The 13,065-nt window shown below is 50.9% G+C and overlaps 1 long non-coding RNA gene across 1 annotated transcript; it reads right to left on the reverse strand.

Annotated features, from left to right (window-relative positions):
* Positions 1 to 6,940: 6,940 nt before the first annotated feature.
* LOC147111639 (uncharacterized) lies at positions 6,941 to 11,418 on the reverse strand. The gene is made up of 2 exons (XR_015079851.1): positions 11,287 to 11,418; positions 6,941 to 8,522 (listed from the first exon to the last, which is right to left on the reverse strand). It is a non-coding gene; the product is annotated as an uncharacterized LOC147111639 (long non-coding RNA).
* Positions 11,419 to 13,065: the final 1,647 nt, after the last annotated feature.

Genomic DNA, 13,065 nt, shown 5'->3' on the forward strand with positions numbered 1-13,065 from the left:
TTCAGTCCCCCATTTGATGCTTTTCTTTCCACAAAGCATCACTCGACGAGAGAGCAAAAGCCAAAGTCTCCCACAAGTGAAGCTGTTTCCCTGATTTTACGTTTTAAACCCCAGAACTGTACCCCTTACTGCATTTTATAGTTCCCTTCTACCGATTCAAAACATCAGCGAAACGGCTTCTTAACACATTCAAACGGCTGGGTTCCAATTCCCACCGACAAACTTCAAGTCAAAATACAGAACATTAATAAGATCCACAGGACATTACCAAAAAGTCACTGCGCACATCGCACAGTACAGCACTGACAGGTGGTAACACAAGTGGTGCGCCGATAACAACCTGGCCCTTAACATCAAGAAAACCAAAGAAATCATTGTGGACTTCAGGAAGTGTAAAGGCGGAAGTCACACCCCCATCCACATCCATGGGGCTGTGGTGGAAAGGGTGGACAGCTTTAAGTTCCTCGGAGTCCACATCACGGAAGACCTCTCCTGGTCCCTCAATACCTCCTCTCTGGTGAAGAAGGCCCAGCAGCGCCTATATTTCCTAAGGAGGCTGAAGGGATGTAACCTGTCACCCCTGATCCTCTCGAACTTTTATCGCTGCACAATAGAGAGCATCCTGACAAATTGTATCACAGTATGGTATGGCAGCTGTAGCTACTATGACCGGAAAGCCCTGCAGCAGGTAGTCAAAACTGCCCAACGCATTACCGGCACCCGGCTACCGACCATAGAGCACATATACCAGAAACGCTGTTTACGGAGGTCACGGACCATCATCAAAGACCCTACCCACCCCAGCCACAGTCTGTTCACCCTCCTGCCATCTGGGAGATGCTACAGATGCATTTGCACCCGAACGACCAGATTTAGGAACAGCTTCTTTCCCAGGGCTGTCATCCTACTGAACTCCACAAATAAACTCTAAAGCCTGCACATCTGCCAATGCACTTTATTATGGTTATGTTTATGTTAATGTATTACAAGCCAAATGAATGTTGAATGTTTAAATGTCTTAATCTAAATGTACACTCTCGGGAGCCGCAAGCCTACATTTCGTTGCACTGCACTTGTGCACTAACAATGACAATAAAGTTGATTATTATTATTACAAAAATGCAACAGCACACATCGTGCAATACAGAGTGTAAAACTATAACCAGAATACAATACACTTGCTTACAGAACTTTAGTACAAGTTTTGGCAGGGAGAAACCATCATCAACACAAATCGAATTACACCTTTCCGGATCGATCTAACACCCTTTGCCACCACGCTGGGAGCATCCGGCGGTAAAACAAGTAGCTTACAAGCAACAATTGTATGATAACTAATGCATGGGAACAGATGCGGATCCAAGGAGGAATCTCTATACTCAGACCGATGTCCCACCATGGTGGCGAGACAATCCCCTTGATCTCCTCCCCCACTTCTACTGTCTTTTGCTCTAAAGTTTAAAAATGTTTCTGGGAGAGCTCAACGCTCTTTATTAACTCAGTGAGGTGTTCTGGCAGAAAAGGAATCGGGTACCCGAAATGCTCCACATAGTCCCACATAGTCCTGGAGACGCGTGAAGGTGTTGTTCACAGTGAGGTGAATGGTTGAGGGTTCGGGGATGGGAGTAATTCGCTCTTGTGCCACTTGAACCTCAGCCTTGGGTTTGAAGCAAAAACTGCCCTCGCTCAACGGACACCACATGTTCTGGCTGTACCGGTAGCGGAGCGCACTTGTGGTGACACAGTATGTCCCACTCCCTACGTATGCTACCTGTGGAGGTACGTGATCTGGTGCCATCACTTCCATGGTGAAATTGATAGGTTCCATGCCTGCAGAAGCAAACCCACATTCTGGTCACGCAAAAACATTCAAGTGCTGGGGACATAGTATTATGTGTGCACCCCAGCTCTGGCATCCGGAGAGGTCAGTGCCTGTCATAGCATGCTCCTGCTTTATGACATACGGTGGGACCGCTTTAAAACGAACATGCATTCCTCCACGAATGACCCCGATATTCTCAACCCTGTATACCGCCGCTGGCTGTGATGACCCGCCCATTACCGGCATCCTTGTAATGTCTGAGTATAAATAATACACGGACTGCAGGAGAACAATAAAACAGGTATTTACTTGAACAGAGGGTAACTTAAGACTGAAATACAGAAGCCTGCTATGGCTTTATAGACAGGGGTGGTCACTGCCGGTACTGCAGTATAGAATCAGTTCTTCTCTTAAAGGCACATACACAACAATTCCTCCCCTTTTAGATAAACAGTACATAACATTCATTTAACAACTAAATAATAACTAATTACAATTACAATTTTCTCTGTACTATATACATCAACTGAAATAATCATTTATAAGTTCAGTCTTTGAGGAGGCTTCCTGATCCTGACTGGATAGCGCCTTTCTCGAGTATCCTGTTCTTGCGGCGGAGTTGATCCTGGCTCATTGTCATTGGTTGGTTCGTCAGCTTCCAATACCACTGCTTCTGAGGTAGACGCAATCTGTACTTCGGGTTGATTACCAGGTGCACCTGCTCGTGGTATGGGTTTGGCTTGTTCCTGTGACTCTAGAATCTGGTCAGCATGGTGTCTCACGATGCTCTCTCCAACGTCCACTGTGTACATTAGTGGTCCCTGCTGTGTGCATATCGTTCCTGGCTGCCATTTTTCTGTTCGGTAGTCGCGGGCCAAGACTGGTTGCCATATCTTGAAGCTCCTGGTTGGCTTCTCATTTATGTGCTGGAATTGCTTATCCTCAACATCTCGTCTTATGTTTGGTTTGAGCAAATCCAGGCGACATCTTAGCCTTCGGTTGAAGAACATTATGGCTGGAGCTTGGTTGGTGACTGCATGTGTCGCATTCTGGTAAGCAAACAAGAAATTATCCACCTTGTGTTGTAGTGGTATGTCGTCATTATGCATTGCCTTTATGGCCTTTTTAAAGGTCTGAACAAACCTCTCAGCCAATCCATTTGTGGCTGGATGATATGGGGCAGATGTGTAATGCTTCACCCCATTATTCCTCAGAAACCTCCGGAAATCCTCTGACACAAACTGTGGCCCATTGTCGGAGCAAATCTGTTCTGGCAATCCATTCCTGGCGAAGATGGTCCGTAGGACTGCAATAGTTTTCTCCGTGGTGTTGGAGGACATTTTGATGACTTCTGACCATTTCGAATGGGCATCCACAGCGATTAGGAACATTGAGTCCATAAATGGACCAGCAAAATCAATGTGTACCCGTTGCCATGGAGATGAGGGCCACTCCCATCGATGTAGTGGGGCCTGTGGTGGAGCGTTTTGGACCTTCTGGCATCCTGTGCATCTCTTGGTCATATCCTCGATTTCTTTATCGATTCCCGGCCACCACACAAACGCCCTGGCTAGGCTCTTCATTTTTACTCCTCCCAGATGACCCTCATGAAGCTCATTGAGCACTCTATCTCTCAACTTGGGTGGAATTACCACTCGGGATCCACACATCAAGGTCCCCCGGCACACTGACAGCTGTTCTCTCCTTGGCGAGAATGCTGGCAACAGTGAGTCGCCATGTGCTGGCCATCCCTTCACTGTCAAGTCATAGACCCGAGAGAGTGTCGGGTCATTTCGGGTTTCCTTCTCTTTACTTGAGTTTGTAACAGGTAGACATTCGACTATGGTCGCATGGAATATCTCAACAGGGTCCACTGCAGGTGCTTCCTCTACCATAGGCAACGGTAGGTGCGACAGCCCATCAGCATTTCCATGCTGTTTCGTACCCTTGTACTCTATGTCGTACTGATGTGCCCCGAGAAAAAGTGACCATCTTTGCAGCCGTTGCGCCGTCATCACCGGAACGCCCTTCTTTGGGTTAAAAATGGAGACCAGGGGCTGATGATCAGTCAGTAGGGTGAATTTCTGCCCGTGCAGATAGTGATTGAACTTCTTCACCCCCCACACCAGGCTGAGGGCCTCCCTGTCAATCTGGGCGTAGTTACGCTCGGCTGAGGTTAACGAGCGCGACGCAAAGACTATTGGCCTCTCTGAACCGTCAGGGAATTTGTGTGACAGCACCGCTCCGATGCCGTAGGGAGACGCATCACATGCTAACCGAATCGGTAGTGTTGGATTGTAGTGGGCCAATACTTCTTTTGAAGTGATTAGGCATTTACATTTCTGAAAAGCACGCTTACACTCATCACTCCATTTCCATGTTACTCCAGTTTGAAGGAGGGCGTTCAGTGGGTGCAGAATTGTGGATAAATTCGGCAAGAACTTATGGTAGTAGTTCACCAACCCGAGGAACGACCTCAGTTGCGACACATTTTCCGGTGCTGGAGCCTTGACTACAGCCTCAATCTTGTCCAGCGACTTATGCAACCCTTCCTCATCAATCATGTGGCCACAATACGAGATTTGTCTCCTGAAGAACTCGCATTTGGGGCGGTTGGCTCGTAGCCCATATTCCTGTAATCTCGTGAGCACCTGCTCCAGGTTGGCAAGGTGTTCACTGTCATTTTCGCCCGTAACCAGGATGTCGTCCAAATAACACTGGGTCCCCGAGATCCCTTGCAGGACTTGTTCCATCGCCCTCTGCCAAATAGCCGGGGCTGATGCTACCCCGAATACCAGTCGATTGTACTGGTAAAGGCCTTTGTGAGTGTTTATCGTGAGGTATTTCCTAGACGCTTCTTCCACCTCCATTTGTAGATACGCTTGGGCCAGATCAATCTTTGTAAAACGTTTCCCTCCAGATAGTGAGGCGAAAATATCTTCTATCCGTGGAAGTGGATATTGTACTGTGTGCAGGACTGGGTTCACAGTTACCTTGAAGTCCCCACAGATGCGAACCTTCTTCGGTTCCCCAGGCATCCTGCTCAATGATTTCTTCATTACAGGAACGATGGGTGTGGCCCACTCGCTCCAGTCCACCTTGGACAGCACACCCGAATGCTCCAGACTCTCCAGCTCTGCTTCAACGGCTGGGCGGATCGCGTAAGGTACCGGTCTGGCCTTAAAAAATTTTGGGTTTGCGTTATCTTCGATTTTTATCATTGCTGTTACTCCTTTTAGAGTCCCAAGTCCTTGTTGGAACACCTCTTTCGCGTCAGTTAGAATTTTTGACAGTCGTCCAGGTGTGACGTCATCATCCTTTTTATCAGTCACAGTTAGCGCCTGAATGGAATGCCAATCCAATTGTATTTTTCGGATCCATTCGCGTCCCAATAATGGTGGTCCTCCATCTGGTAGTATATATAGATACAGTTTCTGTGTTTCCTTGCCATTGTATTCAACTGGCACCCTTATTTTTCCTCTGGGGTGGACTTTTTGCCCCGTGTATGTCTTCAATACAATGGACGTGTCCTTCAAGGGTATGTGTGAGAACAGCCGCTCATTGTCTCATCGATTCATGACAGTTAGGGCTGATCCTGTGTCCAATTCCATCTTTACTGGGGACCCTGCTATCATGAGGGTGACCCAAATGGTTCGGTGATCCTCCTTTACGATCACGTTGTGTAACTTTAGACAACTTAGTCTCCTGCTCCCGGAGTCCTTATCACTCTCCTGATCTTCCGAACTACTGTCTGTCAATTTCTTTACTTTCTTGTACTTTTCCTTAGTAGTTCTTGTTGTGTTGGTTTTCTTTCCCGACCTGCAGACTCTTGCTATGTGTCCCATTTTCCCACATTGCCTGCATACTTTGTCCTTAACCCAGCAGTCCTTCTGATCATGGGTTGTTCTGCAGCAGTGGTAGCACTTTTCTGCTCCATACGCCATTTCGTTAGCGCTGTATTCCTGTGGTTTCTGTTGTATTTCCGCAGCTCCCCGTGCTGCTGCTTTGTAGGATACTGCCACGCTGAAAGCCTGTTCTAGCGTCAGGTCCTTTTCCGAAAGTAGTCGTTTCTGGGTTCCTTCACTCTGGAGCCCGCAGACAAACTTATGCCGTAAGGTGTCTGCCAGTCCTGCTCCGAACTGGCAGTGCTTCGATAACTTGTGTAGTTCCGTAAGATAGTCAGCATTGCTTTCATCTTTGTGCTGGTTTCTTTTATGGAACTTGAATCTTTCTGCTATCAGCAGCGGTGTAGGGTTTAAGTGTTCCTGTAAGGTATTAACAATCTCTTCAAAACTTTTCTCCGTTGGTTTAGCTGGGGTAATTAAATTCCGCAATAGGCCGTACGTTCTCGCGCCCATCAAATTTAATAATACCGACGCCTTCTTTCCATCGGCCACCTCATTTGCCTTGCAGTACACTTCAATTCTTTCCACATACGTGGTCCAGTCTTCTACCTCGTTGTCGAAAGCAGTGATACTGCCACTCTTCGGCATCTTGAGTGATTTAAAATGGCGCCTCCCGCGCTTTTTCTTCTTCCCCAATGGAATAAAATGGCGCCTCCCGCGCTTTTCCTTCTTCCCCAATGTAATAAAATGGCGCCTTCCGCGCTTTTCCTTCTTCCCCTTGCTGCCACACTGCTCCTAGCATTCTACAGGGTAATGGCGGCGACCCGCGGCTTCGGCGCGTATCACTTTTCCTTCCCCGCGTTCTATCCTCTCCACGCTGCCCTGTTCTTGAGCACCGACCGCGCCCTGTGCGCTCCACCCTCTCTCTCTCTCTTCCTCCCGACAACGCTGCACGGCCCCTTTGCAGAGCCGCTCAGTCGAGCCCGAGCCCGCCGCAGTCCGGAAGGGTCAGCGCACTACCTGCTACCAGCACGACTTGCTGGAACACCTCGACTGGGGAGCCAGGCCCAGCTCTCCACAGCCTCCCCTGCAACTCTCCGATGGATCCCTGGGCGGTTGCCCGCGGTCGACGCCCGCCATTCTGACTTCGACCTCCAAGAAGCTTCTCTTCAGGGAAAAGATCCCCGTGAGGTGATGCAGTACTGCAGGTGAGTTCGAACCTGCCCGTCACCAGTGTAATGTCCGAGGATCAATAATACTCAGACTGCAGGAGAACAATAAAACAGGTATTTACTTGAACAGAGGGTAACTTAAGACTGAAATACAGAAGCCTGCTATGGCTTTATATACAGGGGTGGTCACTGCTGGTACTGCAGTATAGAATCAGTTCTTCTCTTAAAGGCACATACACAACAATCCTCACTACAATTCCCATCACTGTATGGTTGGACCGCCCACTATCTGCAGGAACAGGGTAGGCTTCAGAGGCTAAACGAAGCTGGCACGGGCTTAACGAATTGCTATACGGGTGCAGCGCGGCGAGATGCTCGTTGCTTAACCATGAAGGGACGTGGCCTTGCCTCAGGTCCTCCAGGTCATTGTGGCCCTCGCCCAGCAACCATGCTCTATACAACACACACACCTCATTCCGTGCAGCCTGCTCCAAGGCATTTCTGTCCTCCCGTATCAAATCATTAACAGTTTTTCTGTGCCTCTCCAGCTCCGCAATGATCTCCTTTAAATGAACGGTCTTTGCCTGGTCCTCATGAAGCTCTGAACCCACCACTGTATTCTCTTCCCCTAGAATCTTACGCAGTTTGTTCTTTAACCCAGTGATCTGCATCTGGAGTTGTGCATCATCCATACTATTAACAATACCCGTTCCTGTACTGAATGCTGTGGCTACATCATTCCAGGTCCCTCTTCTCTGCCTCCCGGACCCCACACTATCCCCAACATTCAGATTATAAAGCTGTTCTTTCTCTACATTTCCATAGTCCAGTTCGTAAAATTCCTGAAACATCGCATTTAACAGAGCTTCATAAAGCTTCTCCGTCTTCCTTGGACACCACACAGGCAGATGGACTTCAGTCAGGTTCAGGATCACGGATGCCACGGCGTAGTGCACGTTCTGAAACAACACTTTGTCAGTAGGGATTAGCACCAACCCATTCCCTGGACCCCTGGTGGTGGTGGGACACCCATCTACAGTCATCTGTACCGTCGGTGCTCTGGGCGGGGGCTTCCTGGTGTATGAGATGAGCTCTGTGGCGTTGATGGTGTTCGGGGGTTTTGGGATCACACAGGAGTCCACACTCCGATCCCAACCGATCCCACCCCCGGCATCCTGCCATCGCCTGCTAAACGCGATCGACACACCCGCTGGGCAGATCTTTTCCAACCCCCACATACACACATAAATCCCTTCCTCAGATTCCCACCACTTATCCCAACACACATTCACTCCTCCCTGAGAACCCGTGATCGTCTGGTACGTGTCATTACTTAGTCTCTCCCAGTCAGCTGTCTGGTCCCCTGTATCCACATTCAGTTTCCTGAGCCACCACCACCTTCCCAGTGGAATGTGTCCCCTACAGCTAAGGCACACCCGTTTACTCTCTGTTACCCTAACCCGGGAGGTGGTAACCCCTATTCTTGGGCATGAGATGGACGCTTCACCATAGGTGAGCTCGTCATGGCTGGAATTCGACCCCATCTTCCCTCGTGGAGATAGACGCTCGCCCCATCCTTCGAGCCACCTCCAGTGGTTACGGTCGGTCCATCTCCGCCGGTGCAGCCGAAGGCAACTGATTCCTCGGTGTCGCCCCTATGACTCGTGCTGGCTTAGGCGTTCCCTGAAAACACACAGAATGCAACTTTGTCCTTGGGTGATGCCTCACATTTCCAGACGCAGCTACACACGATTACATTTGGTCTTACAGCATACACGTAAATCCAAACTATACAGACAAGCTAAGGCAACAGACAGGAGAGAAAGAAGTTATGTACAGCGCCACCCGTCTCCGGGTGGCCACACTAGGTCTCCTCGACCCTGGGCCTCTTACGACTCCGGCTTCCTTCGTTCACCGGTATGTAAGGAGGCGTCCACGGCACCCTCGGCCGCGGGATCCTGGCACTCCTTCTCACTCCTGCCCCCACAGGCGGAATGACTGGTCCCTCTGTGGGCTCCTCACAGTCCCAGATTATGGGCTGGAGACCCACACCTGTAGCGCAGCTCACCACTCCCTGCTGTTTCCTCCTCTTATCAGCTCTTTCCCCAGGGTTGAAAAGCTTGCACCGATTGATATGGAACCACTTATTGCGTCGGGGCATTTTGACTGTATATACCATTGGACTTGCCCTATCCATGATACTGTACAGTCCCATGTACAGCGGTTCAAAAGTCCCTACCCTGGCGAAGTTTCTAACCATTACTTGATCTCCGACCTTCCACTCGTGGTGCCTCGGAGGCTCAAGCAATAAACGATTTCTACGATGTTGCTTCCCCATGTTACTGGCAGCCTGCCAATGAACCTGTCTGAGATGCTCAAGCAAATTCTTAACAAACCTGTCCCGGTTCACCTCTCTCAACTGACCTTCCGTGAGAACCGGGGCCAGTAGATGGCTGGGCGTTCTCATGACCCTGCCAGTCATGAGCTCATGCAGGGTATACCCTGTGCTTCTAGACGGGCTGGCTCGGACCTCCATCAGAACTAATGGCAAGACCTCCGCCCATTTTCTAGGCGAGTCTCCCATCTCCTTCCGTAACCTTTCCTTGATGGTCCTATTCATCCGCTCCACAATCCCCAATGACTGCAGGTTGTGTGCGACATGCCATTTACCCTCTACACCTAGCATCTTCAGAGTCGCCTGCATGACTGCCCCTGTGAAGTGACTCCCCTGATCGGACTCCACATACTGTGGTAGTCCCCACCTAGAGAACACTTCTCTCACTAGAATCCTTGCGGTCCCCAAAGCTGTGGCTATTTGGCATGGGAAGGCTTCTACCCATTTAAAGAACACATCCACCAGGTCCAGGCAGTACTTGTAACCCCCCTGTGCAGTGGGTAGCGATCTGATATAATTAACCTGTATGGACTGCCATGGTCCCTCCACTCTCCTAGTGTGTCCCATGGAAACCTTCCTTTTTTGGGGGTCAGATTTGTTTGCAGCACACCCCAAGCAATCTGCGCAGAAGTCGCGGACATCCTCCCTCAGTTGCGGCCACCACCCTGCCTGTTCCACCCATTGCCAGGTGGTCTCCGGCCCGGGGTACCCCGTTCCTGGACCCTCGTGGGCCAACTGAAGGAATTCTCTCCGGTGCTGCTGTGGAACTACCCACTGTTCCCCTCTGAAAACCACCCCTTCCTTTACCGTAATACCTGCCACTCCGTATGGACCCTCTACCTTATCTCCCTTAGCCAGCGTCTCCAGAACAGTCATTAGGGCCTGGACCATCTTTAGGTCCGGGGCCAATGCTACCCCTGCACTCCCTTGGGTCCCACCTCTGTCTCTGATCGCTGCTACCAGACTCGACCCATATGGATCCCAAAACGTGCCCGTTCGAGCACCCTCTTTGACCAGCACGTCGGCCTGCTGATTGCCCGCCGCCCGGGGTTCCGCCTTAGAATGGGCCTTGACTTTGTGGGTATAGAAATCCCCCTGGGTTCCTATCGATGTTAAGATCTGTCGCAACAATGGCTTGGTTGCTAGGGGTTTCCCGTCTGCAGATGTGAACCCGCGACGAGACCAAATGGCTAAATATTCTGTACATGAATTGCAAGTGAACATGTTGTCCGAACAAATCGTGTAGGGTGTAGGAACTCTTCGGGGTGGGTAAGCACATACACCACTGCCGACAGTTCAGCATGCTGGGCGCTCATGGTGCGCGGGAGTTTAATGGCCTTGGCAATGCCTGCCTTTGGGTCAAAAATCCCGCATCCAGTGAGTCGCTCCCCGGCCACCACTGTACTGGACCCGTCTACATAGATCTCGCGGCCTGTGGGATGGATCCCAGCCCGAATCCCTGTGTCTACGTCCCATACCCCTTCAACAGAACATTTGTGGGCCACCCCTGGGTAGATCAAATTTGCGGCGAGCTTGGGCTCACAGAGGCCTTTCACATTCAAATTCATCTGAGAGAGCAATAAAGTCCAGCGAGCAATGCGTGCACTGCTCACCGTGCCGTCCTTTATCCTCCCATCCAGAAGCATCTGAGTGGGCGTATGATGGGTTAAGAGAGTTACCGGGGTTGCCCCGTGAAGATTTGTGATCTCCTCACGGCCCAATGTGTGGCAAGCAGGTGCCTCTCACAATTGGAGTAACCCCTCTCTACATCTGTGAGGATTCTTGATGAGTATACCACAGGCCTCAGCTTGCCATGCCGCTCCTGGAGCAGCACTGCGCTCAAACTGTCCCCTGTGGCAGCTACCTCCAAAAAGAACTCCTTTCCCCCATCAATCTCTACTAAAGCCGGTGCGGTCTGCAGATCTCTCTTCAGACGACTAAAAGCTGCCATGCAGTCCTCATCCCACTCCCAGAACACTCCCTTGTGGAGGAGCCGGAGTAGAGGAGCTGCCGTAGCGGCACAGTACCCTGTGAGTCCCAAAAGGATCTTACCCCTGTTACCGTGGTCGAGGCAGGTTGCTCCTGTACCGCCTTCCTCCTCGCCTCACCGACGGCCCTCTCCCCAGCACGCACGGTCAGCCCGAGGAATTTTACTTCCTGCTGGCCGATCTGTGCTTTCTTGGGATTAACCTTGAACCCAGCTTCCTTTAACAGACTCAGCAGTTCAGCCAGCAGTGGGCCATGCTCCTCCCCCTCATTGGAGAACAAAAGCAGGTCGTCCACGTACTGCACAAGCTGCTGCGGTCTGCTGAACCCTTTTAAACAGTTGGCCATACATTGGTGGAAAACAGAAGGACTGTTATGAAACCCTTGGGGAAGGCAGGTCCATGTGTACTGCTGACCCTTGAAAGTGAATGCGAACTTATACTGGTCCTCCCTTTTAAGAGGGATAGACCAGAATCCGTTCGAAATGTCCAGCACCGTGAATGTTTTTGCGGATGCTGGGATACTCCCGATCAGGTCGGCTATGGCTGCGACGGTGGGGGCACAGGCTGGGATGTTCTTGTTAAGAACCTGATAGTCCGCAGTGGCTCTCCACGAATTGTCTGGTTTCCTAACCGGCCAAATCGGAGCGTTCACATGGGTTACTATGGGTCTCAACACACCCTGCTCAACCAGTGATCCCAATGCCGTCTCTAAATCCGCCTCTGCCTCTCTGGGGAAGTTGTACTGTTTCTGTGGTCGGGCCATGGGGTCTCCTTCTACTCTGACCTCCACCCCTATTACCCTCCCACAGTCGTGCTTGTGTGTAGTGAATGCCGCGAGGTTGGCTCGCACATCCGCTATGTACTCCGCCGGGGTAGACGTGACCAAAGGTTCAAGGTCATAATTACCCTTGGGCTTCATCGTACACATGGTTCCCTTGCCTTGCTTCCTTGGTATAACTACCACCTCCTTCTCCTTTCCCGTGCATACTGCCCCCCAAAGACAGTGATTCCGGAAATCCACCAATATCTTGTGGGCCAGTATGAAGTCTGCCCCCAAAATGCCTATTCCCTCCCGCTCCCACCGTATCAGGACACATTTCCACTCCATATGGAGTGTGCCCAGATCGATGGCTAGCGGGATGGAGAAAGACCCAGCCTGTTCATTCCCGGTGAACCCTACTAAGTTATATGGGACCCCGCTCGATAGAAGTGATGTGGTCGGGTTATCTGCATAGACAATGGTGCTTGCAGCTCCAGTGTCCAGCAGATAGGTCCCTTGCACCTTCTCCACCCCCATCTTCATGCACGGTCTCTTCCAAGCATCATAACTTAGTGGGCACAGGTAAACGGGCTGAGAAGCCCCTAGTCATGTGTCGGGATTGTTCGGGGCAGATGGGACTACGCTGCCCGCTGCCACGTCCACCCTACCCTGCCCTGCCAGAAAGACTGCGTGGAGAGCAGCCACTAATACCGCGAACGGATCAGTGCTGCTTCCTGCCACAGCTGCGGCTTTCTGCACTGGTGCTCCTTTTGTCAGAGACTGGGCAGTCTCTCCCCCAGTGCCCTTTACTCCCGTACCCATAACATCCCTGCTTCTTCTCTGAACTGCCCCCTTCCTGGCGCCACTCTCTTCTAACGTTGCCTCCACTAGGCTTTAACTCGTGTACTCTGCCCTTTGGTTTGTCATTCTCGCCCCTAACATTCTTTAAAGAGAGAGTTAACTGCCGGATCACACTCTCTTCTGTGGTCTGGGGATCCCTGGAATCGAACCACCCCTCTGCTTTGGCCTTGATCCTGGGCAGGCTGTTCACCACCAGGGTCCTCAGCCAATGAGCCCTAGGCT

The sequence above is a fragment of the Somniosus microcephalus genome, chromosome 10 (genome assembly GCF_052327205.1).
Source record: "Somniosus microcephalus isolate GS21.2 chromosome 10, FLI_Smic_1.0, whole genome shotgun sequence".
NCBI classification, from domain to species: domain Eukaryota; kingdom Metazoa; phylum Chordata; class Chondrichthyes; order Squaliformes; family Somniosidae; genus Somniosus; species Somniosus microcephalus.